This window comes from Larus michahellis, chromosome 6, assembly GCF_964199755.1.
Source record: "Larus michahellis chromosome 6, bLarMic1.1, whole genome shotgun sequence".
NCBI classification, from domain to species: Eukaryota; Metazoa; Chordata; class Aves; order Charadriiformes; family Laridae; genus Larus; species Larus michahellis.
The window spans coordinates 39882610-39894454 of NC_133901.1; positions in this window are offsets into that span (position 1 = coordinate 39882610).

The window sequence follows — 11845 nt, forward strand, 5'->3', positions numbered from 1 at the left end:
AAAGCGCCCCCCGCGGACCCTGCTCGCGCGGTGGGGTGCGGGGGGGAGGACAGACGGGAAGCCGCCCCGGCGGGGCAGGTCCGGCCCTGCCGCCGCGAAACGGCGGGGACGGAAAGAAATAAATAAGCAAGCAAATAAATAAATAAAAATCCTTAATAATGACGACAGCGGTGACGTCAGCACTGCGTGCATCACGACACAGCGCGGCGCGGGGAGCAGCAACAAGTGCGGGCGGCGGCGGCCCGGCCGGGGGAGTCACGGGCACCCATCCCTGCTCGGGGGGGGGGGGGGGGGTTGCAGCCCGAGGGACCCCCCCCCCGCATATGCGGTGCTTTGGTTACATTGGGTATAGAAACACGTTTTCCAGGTCACAAAAAAACCCTCCCAGTTTCACGTGTGGCGCACATGGCCAAAATGGCTACGGTAAAGGGGCTGCCTCGGTGCTTTGGGCATCTCACTGGGCATGGGGGGCCACCTCGCCCTGAGCCCTGGGGGTGGTTGCTGGTGACTGGGAATAAGGAGCGAGGCTTGGCTCGGGCAGAGGGCACGGAGCCCGTACGGGAAGGCAGGAAGCGCTCCCAACGGTGCCCTGCTGGCGGGGGCTTCACCCCAACCTCCTCGGCACTCGCCTCCAGCCATACAGCTGCTCCGGCATCCCCTGGGATGTTGGGTGCTTCTCCGGGGGGAGGTTGTGTTTCTTCTGGATCCTCTTGAGGAAACACCAAATGCTCCGTTGCGGTTTCATCTTTCCCACCCCACGTCCTCCTAAGATGCTCCGAGTGTCCGTCGGGTTTGTGGCCCCACAGCGAGGTAGAAGGCAGGCATCTTCAGCGCCAGGGATGGGGAATGTGCTTCAAGTGTTCAGCGTGCCAGAGATGAAGATGGCCGGACGGAGCTCAGGCTGTGGGAAAGCTGTTGCGCTCTCCTAGGGCTTCAGGAGCTGCAGGGCAGGCGCTGGAGCTCCTGGGCTGGTACCAGTGCTTGGGCTTTCACCCGGCCCCGGTGGCTGGTGCGTGCCTTGGATGGGCAAACCCAGCAGAAGAGCTGAGGAGAGCTGTGGAGAGCAGCTCTTTCAGCCACTGAAGCCGGGTGCGTTGTGCGTGGGAGCTCAGGCACCCGGGGGAGGATGTTTTGCAGGGGCTGGGCAGGTGTGGGAGGTGACGCCAGGGAGACCCACACATGGGCACATCCCCACGGAACGGGGAGTGGTGCTCCCTTTCACCCCCAGTGAACTCCCGGCCGGAATAACTCACATCTCTTCAGCAATTCACCTTTGTTTTCACTGACCTTGGCATGTTTAATCAGGGTTATATTCTCATACAGATAAAACCGTCCTCAAACGATTGTTACAATATATTGGGCACAAACAGGTTTTTATTTGTTTATTCATTTTCTTTATCTCAGGCAGGTAGGGCTGCTCCTTTCCCACAAGCAAGCAGCAAAGAGAACCTCCCATTTCCATTTGTGCCCAAATCCCTCTGCTTCTTCCCCAGCAGCTGGGGCCCGGGCACTGCCAGCAACCTCAGTGGTGGCCCCGAGCCCCCGCACGGAGCATCACTCATGGCTCTGTTCCAGAGCCCCGTCCTTCCCTCCAAGCCACGGCACTACGGCTGCTACCAGTTGTGTATAAGGTGGTGAGGCTGGATAACCACGCAAGGGCACGTTTTGGTCCTCCCAGCAGAGGCTGGGGCAAGCTGGCAGGCAGGGGTTATGCACCATGACCCCAAGCTGTCACTTGGTGCATCGACCTCCTGCAGGACTCCATCTCATCTCCAGATTCTGGGGGAGCTCGACTCCAGCGTCCGTACTTGAGTTTATATCCGTAAGGGTTACAACTGTGGCCAAAATTCAGGTGGTGGAATGAGCTGATATTCACTTCAAGACCCAGAATGTCTCAGAGGTCCCCTGAGTAGGTTGGTCCCTTCTCACCGAGCTTTGATTATCTGAAGGTTTGGTGTCCGGTGTGAGCTGGTGGCCCAGCTTCGCGCCTGAGACACCAGCAAAGGCAATTCCCAAGGGCCAGTAGCCACGCGCAGGGGACGCTGTCTGCCGCAGGTGGAGATTTGCTTTGCTAGAAGCAAAGGTGCACGGAGCTGTCAGAGGAGGACGAGGTGCGTGGGGGCCATCTGCCCATCGCCCCGCAGGTCCCTTCTCTGCCACCCGCCCACATCCGTGGGGCAGAGGAGGGGGCCCAGCACAGGCAAAAGGAGGGGTTCCCTCTCCATCCCCGCGGCTCCAGCCCCCAGCCCACGCGTCCCTTCAGCCAGTTCTGCTGCCTGGTGGGATCGTCAGCGTCCTGCTGAAGTTTCTCGTGTCGGCGGCGTTTTGAATGGGACAGCAACGGAGGCTGTGGCAGTGCAGAAGAGCACGTATTCCCGGCTGCCGTGGTACGCGTGTTCATCATTGCTCCGACATCAATTGTATAGGAGCCTTCTCCCCCCCAAAAAACTCTTTATACTTAAAATAATAATACTAGTAATAAAAAAAAATAAAATACACAGCTTGTTTACAGCAGAAATGGAAATTCCACATATAATCAAAAGTTGGATTTTGTCCTGCAGGCACTGGATAAGTTTCTTCATATGAATATTTTGTATCTTTCTCTGGCCAAAAGAAATGTGCAAAATGTCGTAATGTTTCTGTGCTTTCCTTTGGACATTCCAGGCTTTTGCTTAAGCTTCTCATAAAAGGCTATTTTCAGTGCAGGGAGAAAAAAAAAAAAAAAGACGACAAGAAAAGCAGCCTACAGTATGCCGAGTCAATAAAGTAATGCAAGAGCATAAAACACAGCAATGATAACAACAGCAGATCTGTAGATTCCGAAGGAAATAAGATGGGGATCAGGCAGAGCGGTAGCTGGAAATGAATGCATAAAAGCCAAAAAATGACTGGTCCTAATAAACAGCCAAGGTTAAACCAAAAAGCATTTGAAGCGTTAATTTATTGAATAACTTCGTTTTCATGCCTTACAATTAAAAATAGTTGTGGTCGGGCATGTTGGGAGACAGGAAGCGGTTGGAGTCTCCAGGCTGGGCTTTCCACTGGGGAGGGAACCCAGCCTGACCCCCCCTCTGCCAGCCGGGCTGTCCCGCGTGGGGACGGATGGATGGCGCCGCTTTAGGCTGCTTTACTTCGCTCCCTCATTGTCTGCTCGGAGCCCTTCTCTTCCAGGCTTTTAAGAGGCAGAGGGGCTTTCCGGGAGCGCTCGGGGCGGGAGATGGGGCAGCGGCGGAGCTGCCAGGGCGATGCCAGCCCCTGCTCCCGCTGGGCGCGTGGTGTGGGATGCAAAGCCCTCTGAAGTTGCTGGGAGGCTCCATGGTCACTTCAGTGGGTTTTGGGACCAGTCTCTGGCTTTGGGAGCCCTTTGGATCAGGCATTTGAATCACCAGCTCAAAGCATTAAAAATACCAGGAGTCAGAGCGTTTTTCTTCCCTCCAAAATATCCCCCAGTCCCAATCAGCAACCTAACCGAGCACAAAACCCCACCTGAGATCAGCTTTCAAATCCCAGCCTTTAATTCATACGTGCTTTTGGAGTTATTCTTATTTACCTTCCATTTCTTTTTGTCATCCTGGCGTGATGTTTTTAAGCTCTCTCCCCGCTGCCCCAGGGCTCCCGGAGTGGGCTGGTTAACAAAAATAATCACCACCGAGTATCGAGAGGTTAAAAAGTGACTGTGGTGGGATGGATCACCTGCAAATGCAGGAACTAGGAGGGTGCCCAGCCGGCTGCAGAGCATTGGGAGCCCCGTAACAAGGGATTCAGCTGTGGGACGGGAAGAGCCGGCGGTTCGGCAGCCCCAAAAATATTTGCTGAACTCTCCCGGTAGCAGCAAACTGCGGCGGCCACTACCTGGGAAGCTGGTGTCACAGAGCGGCACAGGGCCATGGGTCAGCTGAAACAGAGCCCGCACGGTTTCCGCCTGATGGGTTGCTAACCAAGATACACTTTTCAGAGGCTGTTAATTGAGTCTGATGAATTTTGCTCCGGTGGGACCTATTACGGGCAAAAATACAAGTGACATCAGAGCCATAACTCATAAAAATCAAGTCCCTGAATTACATCTGAGAGCAATATGAAAATGCAAGTGGGATTTCAAATGGTATCAAATAACTTTCTGTCATACCTTATTAATACTGCAGAGCTAATAGAAACAGCTATATTATCATCCTAATGTCATTACACATATATAATACACATGCGCGCATACACACAAACAGCGTGTGTAATTATAACAACATTATTTTGTTCACACAGCCTGAAAAATGTGATTAGATGGCGGCTCTGAAATGGCAATATTCAATCAGGTATGACTCGTCTATTGGCTCAGAGCGCAGTCTTCTACTTATGTAAAATTATGCCTTGTTACGTGCGGTGGTGGCGCGGCCGGCTGCGAAAGAAAGAGGGAGCCGAGGCCACAGAGATCATTTCATCTGGAGTCGGAAGGGCTGAATTGTCATTTCAAAGCTGAAATACCGTCACTGTCCAGCGAGCTATCCCCGGCTAGCCTTCCTTGCCTCTATCACTTCAGAAAACATGCTAATCTATCTGCTAGAAATAGCTGCCTCTCCACAAAATCCCGAATAAAATCTCTCCGCTGGAAACAATCCTAAATACGACCAAACTATTTCTTTTTTTTTTTTTTAACCGTAAAGCTCGGAAGGGGACGTCGCCTGGTGGGGCTTTCGATGGGCTTCAGTTTGCAAATGGTGCGCTGGAAACACGCACAACAGCCATTTCACATCCAGCTCCTGTCAAATAATTCACCTCAACTGTTTTTAGTGAAAATATGCATATGTATATATATATATATTTATATATATCCCTGCATGATGGGGATAGCTGGAAATATTCGTCTCTAAGAATGCCAGACCATATTTACCCAAGTCAGTGGTCAAGGCAAGTTGCTATTCTTGGTGTGCCAGATTTAAATCGGTTTAAGTAAACAAGCTGACCTCTTTCCACTTAACAGGTCTTAGCTGTCATGGGGTTTTTTTCTGAGAAAGTGGGTTTTTTAGATAAATTTGGTGGGACCCGGAGGAGGGTAAGTGGCTATCTCGGAGGGAGCAGCCGGTGCTGCCAGGGAGGGCAAGGGGGGCGTTCCCAGGCAAGGGATGCACCAGCCAAACCCAAAATTTGCTTTTTTCTGCCCTGCTCTCATTTGAAAGCGGGGGACTTCACCTCCTCCTTGACTCTGAATACCTTGCCCACGTCCAAGTTCTTATGGCAGCTCTTGCTCTTCTGTTTTGGGACTGAGTTTTTCCGTTTTTCCCTGTTTGGTTCATGCAAGGACATTTGACCTCTCGGTTACCAGGATCTTTTTTAACAGCACTAGGATGAGATGCAGTGACACAGAGAAGGGGCTCCTGAAGTCCCCCCTGTACCCACCGGGCTGCTGGCTGGTCCCACGCTTGCAGCTGGAGGACACGGGGCTGGTGCGTCCACCACCATGACCTCCCTCTTCCCTCCACACCCAGAGTTTCCCCTGTAAGGTCACTTCTGCGCATTTATTCCCGTGCCTTCATCCTTTATCCGAGCTACAAATGTGACAAAAACGATGAGTCCATCATCCAGCGCAGTTCAGCAGCGTTTAACCTTTGGCGAAGCTGCCATCAACCTGCTCCTACCTGCGCGCTTACTCGAGGCAGAGCAGCAAACACTCCGCTGGGGGCTGCCCTGCAACTTGCCTTACCCAAATTTTGCCTGAAAAAGGCTTTCGGCACCTGGCGCCAAGCGGCAGTAGAGGAGGAACAAAGCAAAACAGCTGCTGGTACCTCAGCTCCTGGGCCTGAAGGCTGCTGCTTCTTGCCTCACAGGACAACCGGCTCGATAGGCAAGTGCTCCGCTGTGCCGGGCGGCCGCGGTCCCTGGCATCAGGGGGGATGGCCATTTCGGCACCTCCTGCCCAACCGGCCTTGCGGTTGGGCTGAAGTAACTACAGATTATAAACGTAAGACTGGCCTGGTAAGCGCTGGAGAGGAGGCAGAACTCATTCCTCCTCCTCTCAATGCAGGTACACGCGTCAAACTAAAATACCAGGAGGGAAAAGGAATTGATCTGCAAGTCCAGCTCTGCCAAACACAGGGGCTTATCCAGCCGCTGCTTCCAGGGAGCGCAGATATCTGCTGTACCAGAGAGCCTGTCTTCTTCGCCTTTCCAACTCCTTTCCTTACCCAAGCGAGCGTTGGACACGTCCAAAGTACAAGAATCTCTGAGGTCTAACCACCATGGATCCAAGCCTCTGGGGATGAGAGAGAGTTGGTGGTTGTTTTTTTTTTTTTAAATCCTCTTGAGAAACAGATGCTTTGGCTCATCTTCATTATACCTAGCCTGATTTATTTTAATTGCTCTGGGTATCCGGAATACTACGATTGCATAATCTCATGCACATGCCTTTAAAAGGAAGCCTTGGCTGCAACGCCGGGAAGGCAATGTGAAATACGGAAAAAGTACTATGCAAAGTCTCATTTATTTTGGAAATCACTGGAAAGAGTTCTACTGAAGATTCGCAGCAAAACATATGCCGCATTTGAATAATGATTTTGAGAGGTGCTTTACCTAGCTTTGCAATCTAAACAGGCTCCGAAAATGGCAGGGCCCTTCAACAAGATGTGACTCCCAACACTCTGAATTTCAGCGAGCCAGGGGACGGTGAGGTCCCAGGTGGCAGCCCCAGGGCTGGGGGCCCAGGGCGATGCGAGAGCTGGACCACGCACCGGGAGCATCGCTGCCACCCCACAGGGAAAATAACCAGCACACAGCAACCCAAGGGAAAACACATTTTGAGCAGCATCAATGGGAACCGCAGGCTCGGGATGGCGAGAAAGGGGGCGGCCTGCTGAGATCTGCCCTTCCCGGGTTTGGAAACACAGGACTCCGGCTCAATAAAAGCAAGCAGGAATAACAGGACGGCAGAGAAATACCTGAAAATCATCCACTTGTCTTATCTGATGCAATTCACCGGATGCCAAATATCATCTGCTTGAGAAAAAAAGGTCCGCAGAAACCTTCTTCCAATTAGGGAAAAAAAAATATTATTTAAGGTACTTCATAATTGGACATAGAAAAAGGATTTATTTTGAAGTCAAGTCAATATATGTTATCTGTTAATAAGACGCTGCTTTTCTGCAGAGAGATCCATATCTTACCAAAAGCTTTTTCTTTCTTTGTATTTTTTTTTTAATTTTATCTCATTGAACAGATTAATACCTGCCGTAAATACTGTCCTGAAGCCAGCAGAGGTAAACACACACGCTCCCACTGCCCCACACCCTGCCCGTACCTTTGGTGCATTGATACGCTTTCCTGTCTTCTAGGGAAAGGAAAAGCCATTCATTTTATAGGTTACCTACACTGTATTAATTATTTAAAAACATGCAACTGAGATTTTATTTTGCAGGAAACATATTCGATTTATCCTCGACCTTAGCATCCACGTAGGGAAATGTGTCGGTGCCTCTGGATGCGTCACAGACGTCGTGAGGGATGATTAACCCAAACGGGGTCCATGAACTCCATGGATGAATGAGGAGACCTGTAATCCTGTCTTCTGATCTTGAAGAGGAACCGTGAGCACTTTTCACTTGATTTCACGTTTATCTGGGACCGAACTGGGTTCACGTGGGTTGGGCAATGCCTATTTGCCACGCCAGACGCCAGGAGTGCAGTCAGCGCTGCCGTACCCCAGCTGGCAGGTGCTTTCAAAATGGATGGTAAGAGGGGCTGGGAACAGGCAGCGGTGCCACAGCCGACAGGCTACACCTTTAAACACCCACAAATTTACTTTGGGTTCGCAGAGGATGATGAGATTCACGTTTGGGAGAAGGAGCCCACAGAGACTATCAGGAATATCAATGTTATCACAGAGGTTTATTAGCGCCTGCATGTCGAGAAGAGGGTAAGGAAACCCTCTGGGTTTTGTTGCGCTATCAGCAATTATCATGCGAGAAGATTTCTGTTCCTGGTCCCCCCTCTTATAGGGTTTGGGAAAAAAGGCTCCAAGACGGATCTTTGGAAAGTGTTTGGGTTTTTAAGCAGTGCAGATGGTTCCTCTGTTGCCTTCCACAAACCTCCAGTTTCAAACAAGTGCTGAGGGCTTTCCCTGTCCATGCCTCTCCGAAGCACTGCCATTTCTAGCTCAACGAACCCCTGTGCCTCACGCTCGTGAAATTCCTACGTGCATCTGCCATCGCACAGAATTAAAATACCCCTTCAGATGTGGGTCTGCACCTCTGTTTTGTTTGCATCCTTCAAGCCCAGCTACAGCCCTTCGCTTCGCTCCCCTCTTTCTCCTTGTGCTGGTGGAGAGGTGTCACCAGGGTTGGAGGTACGCTGGAAGAGATGTGGTGCTGTTGTTTATTCAGACGCCAAGAAGACGTCAGTGATCGGCTTCATGAGGAACAAGCCATCAAGATGTGAGCGTGAGTTCCAGAAACCTGTCCCCGACATGCTAGAAACCCTTCCCGTCCCTTCTCCTCTTTCTCTTTTACTGGGGTGAGGGCTATAAAACCTTGTGCCTGTTATCTAGGCTGGGATCTAGTGCCGTGATCAGTCTTTGTGAAAGGCTTGCATTCTTTTCAGCTCTGTATACATGAAAGAAGGGAAAAAAATAAAAAGGAAAGGAAGAAGGCAGCAGTCTGGCTGACCAATGGTCGGAGAGGAACCTCCTCAGCATGGCTCGGGGCTGCTGCCCACAGAGGCGCCGCAGAAATCAATGGGCTGTTGGCTAGAGCACCTGGGAAGAGGGATGTGCCTGGAAGGAGATCCATTTCTCCTGAAAGCGTCGTTAAGGCTTCTCCGTCCAGGAGGTACGTATGGTTAAAGATGAACCAGACTTCTTGACTTCGGCGCGGAGCTGCAGCATGTGTGCAAAATTTCGTTCGTATTTACATTTCGATACACAATACAAGTGCCCTCAGCCAGACAGTGCCTTCGCTGGTGGACGTGATACCCCATAGCATCCCCCCGACACAGACCTACCAACAAACCTTCCGAACTACAGACGAGGCCTTAAGTCGGTCTTGGTTAAACTCCGCGTTTAACTTCTCGGTGAGAAGTGGGGCATTTGCTGACGGAGGAGCTCCCGGCTGTTACATTTAATTAAGGATTCTGCTGAAAGTTCTGCTTAAAATCACAACGCTTGCTGCTTAGAAAAGCGTAGGTGATTCCCCCAGAGGCCTGGCCAGCATTCCTGCTCCTATTGTACAACATTATTGATTAATCAAAACTAATGCTCACAGCTGTTGCCTGATGGATAATGTCTTTGGTGTTTGCCTGCATATAATTATTTACTACTTTATTGATGTTATTTATTTCTTCATTAAGTATTGTTGGCTGTTTAATTATGTGAAACACAACTGCAAGTGTCGCTGCTAAAAGCCACGGGAAGGGCTGCCCAGAGCTGAAATCTTTCAACCATAAACTCTAAAAATAAATCTAAGGATAAAAATATTTTAGCCAGCATTTTGAGTGAAGACCATCAAACCACAAGCGCGTTACGTGTCATCTGGAGGCTGATGCTGGAGCGCCACGTTCAGATAGATTTGCAATGCTGATGTGATTGTGCATGGCAAAGGACTTTAGCAGACTTGTATGTTTTATTCAGTCTCCAAAACACGTAAGAAAGGCCCCTATCTTATTCTTGGTCGCTGAATGTTTGAAATAAACCAAAGGGAAATGCTGATTTCCCAAAGCTTACAGCCAGGAGTGCCTAACCAACTTCCTTTCAAAACCCAGCTCCTGTGCCGAGATCTGAGGACTTCCCCGGCCAGACGCTGGCCCTGGGACAAACTGGGGAGTCTCTCCAAGAGCTCCCTCCAGGCTCTCCCTTCTGCCCCACGGCTCTCTGCGAGTGACGCAGACCTGGGGGCCCTGCCTCCCCACCCCAGCACCCCACTGCCCTTGTCCTCCTCAGCAGCTCCAGGCATGGCTGCTGCCCCAGGTCTATGCCCGGCCTTGCTGAAGTAGGGAGCCAACACCTAATCCTTGGGTCCATGTGGGATGAGAAGGGATATGCTGAGGCTTACTTAGCTCGTGATGTAAGACCAACCTTAGCAGAACCACTTTTCCATGCCAAGACCAAGCCATGGGGGTTTGGGGGCAAAATAGACATCTTAAATTCTGTCTCGAAACCAAGAAGCAGTAAGGACAAACTAGATTTAAGACACGTTGCGGCTCTCGGCAATCTCTAGGTACTTACCATTTCAAAAAAAACAGCCAGGTACGTGACTACAAGTATGGTATTAGAGAACTTGGAAAGATCATCTCTGTCTGCAAAAAAAGCAGAGGACGCACAAACCCTGCTGCAGCTCGCAAATCATTAACGCACCTAGAACGGATCAGGAATAGCCGCTGTATCTCCTTACTCATAAACCAAGAATTCCTTCTCTGACATCCTTTCCAAGCAGCCCTCATCAGGCCCGTTCCCCAGGGCAGGAGAACAAATCGCTCTGGCAGTCCTTGCTTGGCCATCAGTGTGGTTGCTATTCGGTAGCTCCTAGCTGGAATGTTTCTAGGCAGCTCCCTATAGATCTCCTTCTGGGGCACTGCATTAAAATTAGTGAGGTCTTAGCTACTGCTTTATGAAAAGTACATTAAGATGACCAGTTGCCAAACCTCTGGCTTCCCTATGGCCTCTGCCCCAGGGCAGCAGCCTCTGCTTTTTCTTTAGGAGCCGAGAGGAGGACCAGATGAGAGCCTGGCGCCCTCGAGTCACCTGCATCTCGTCGGCGGGGCCCAAGCTCTGCCCATGCTCTCGATGGACAGCGTATGCTCACCTTTTCTTTGACTAAGATGCGTCGAGGAAAACCTGAGAGAAATAGCAAACAGAGAGGAAGGATAAAAAAGGAAAAAGAAAGATGATGGGTCTAGGGAGTTTGGTTTCCGTTTCCCTCTTTGTTTCCTCCTCAACCTCCACATTTTCATGTGTTTCCTCTGCCTAGAGCCAGTTCTTCCTCTGCCTGTTTTTTGAAATGTCACAATCTTTCCTGTATCCCTTGTGCCCACATTGTGCGGGTACCATGGGCACCTTTCCAGCAGGGATGCGCAGAGCGACGGGGAGCACAGCTAGGATTTTCAAAGGGAGCTGAGGAAATCTTTATGGAGAACTTGGTGAGAATTTGGCACCTGGCACTCTTCTGCTCTTTTGAAAGTCCCACCCTGCAGGAACAATCTAAACAAATGTATGCCCCAATGCTGATAAATCCATTTGGAAAGATATCAAAGAAAAGCTCACTGGGTTTGGAGACCTTTGAAGAAAGGGAAATATCCTGCCAACCTGACGCTGAGATCTATCTTGTTCCACCATGTGGTCCGAATCATCAGAGTCCTCCACGGCTCCCCTTCCTCCTCGGGGCGTGGAGGGCAGCGCTGCCCCGCTGAAGAAAGGAATTTGGGGGCCGAGAGGACAGCATAATTCGAGGAAAATTCAAATGAAAAAAAATTACTTGACAATGGAAGTTGTTACTGTGTCTAAAAATACCTCAGTGAGTCAGATTACTGAAAACGGCAAAGCTGTGGAGCAAAACCATAGCCTCTTCTCAGCAGTCAGCTGGCTTCATTCACTAGCCTGGCATCTCTCTCCCCTTATGCTTTTAATATCAGAAGAGTGGGATTTTTTTTTAAGTCTACAATAAGTTAATGTTTAATGGATGGCCCCGTGCAGTTCTGGGTGTTTACACGTTCTCCAACTAACCCAATTTGTAGGGCAAATTAAAAGTCCGTAAGACCAGGACAAGTGAATTACAGGTATCTGTTGCTCAGAAACTATCGCCTCATGCTGTCCCACCCCCCCAAATAAACGGTTTCAATTATGTTTTCACCTTCCCCAGCAATATTCACATCTCTC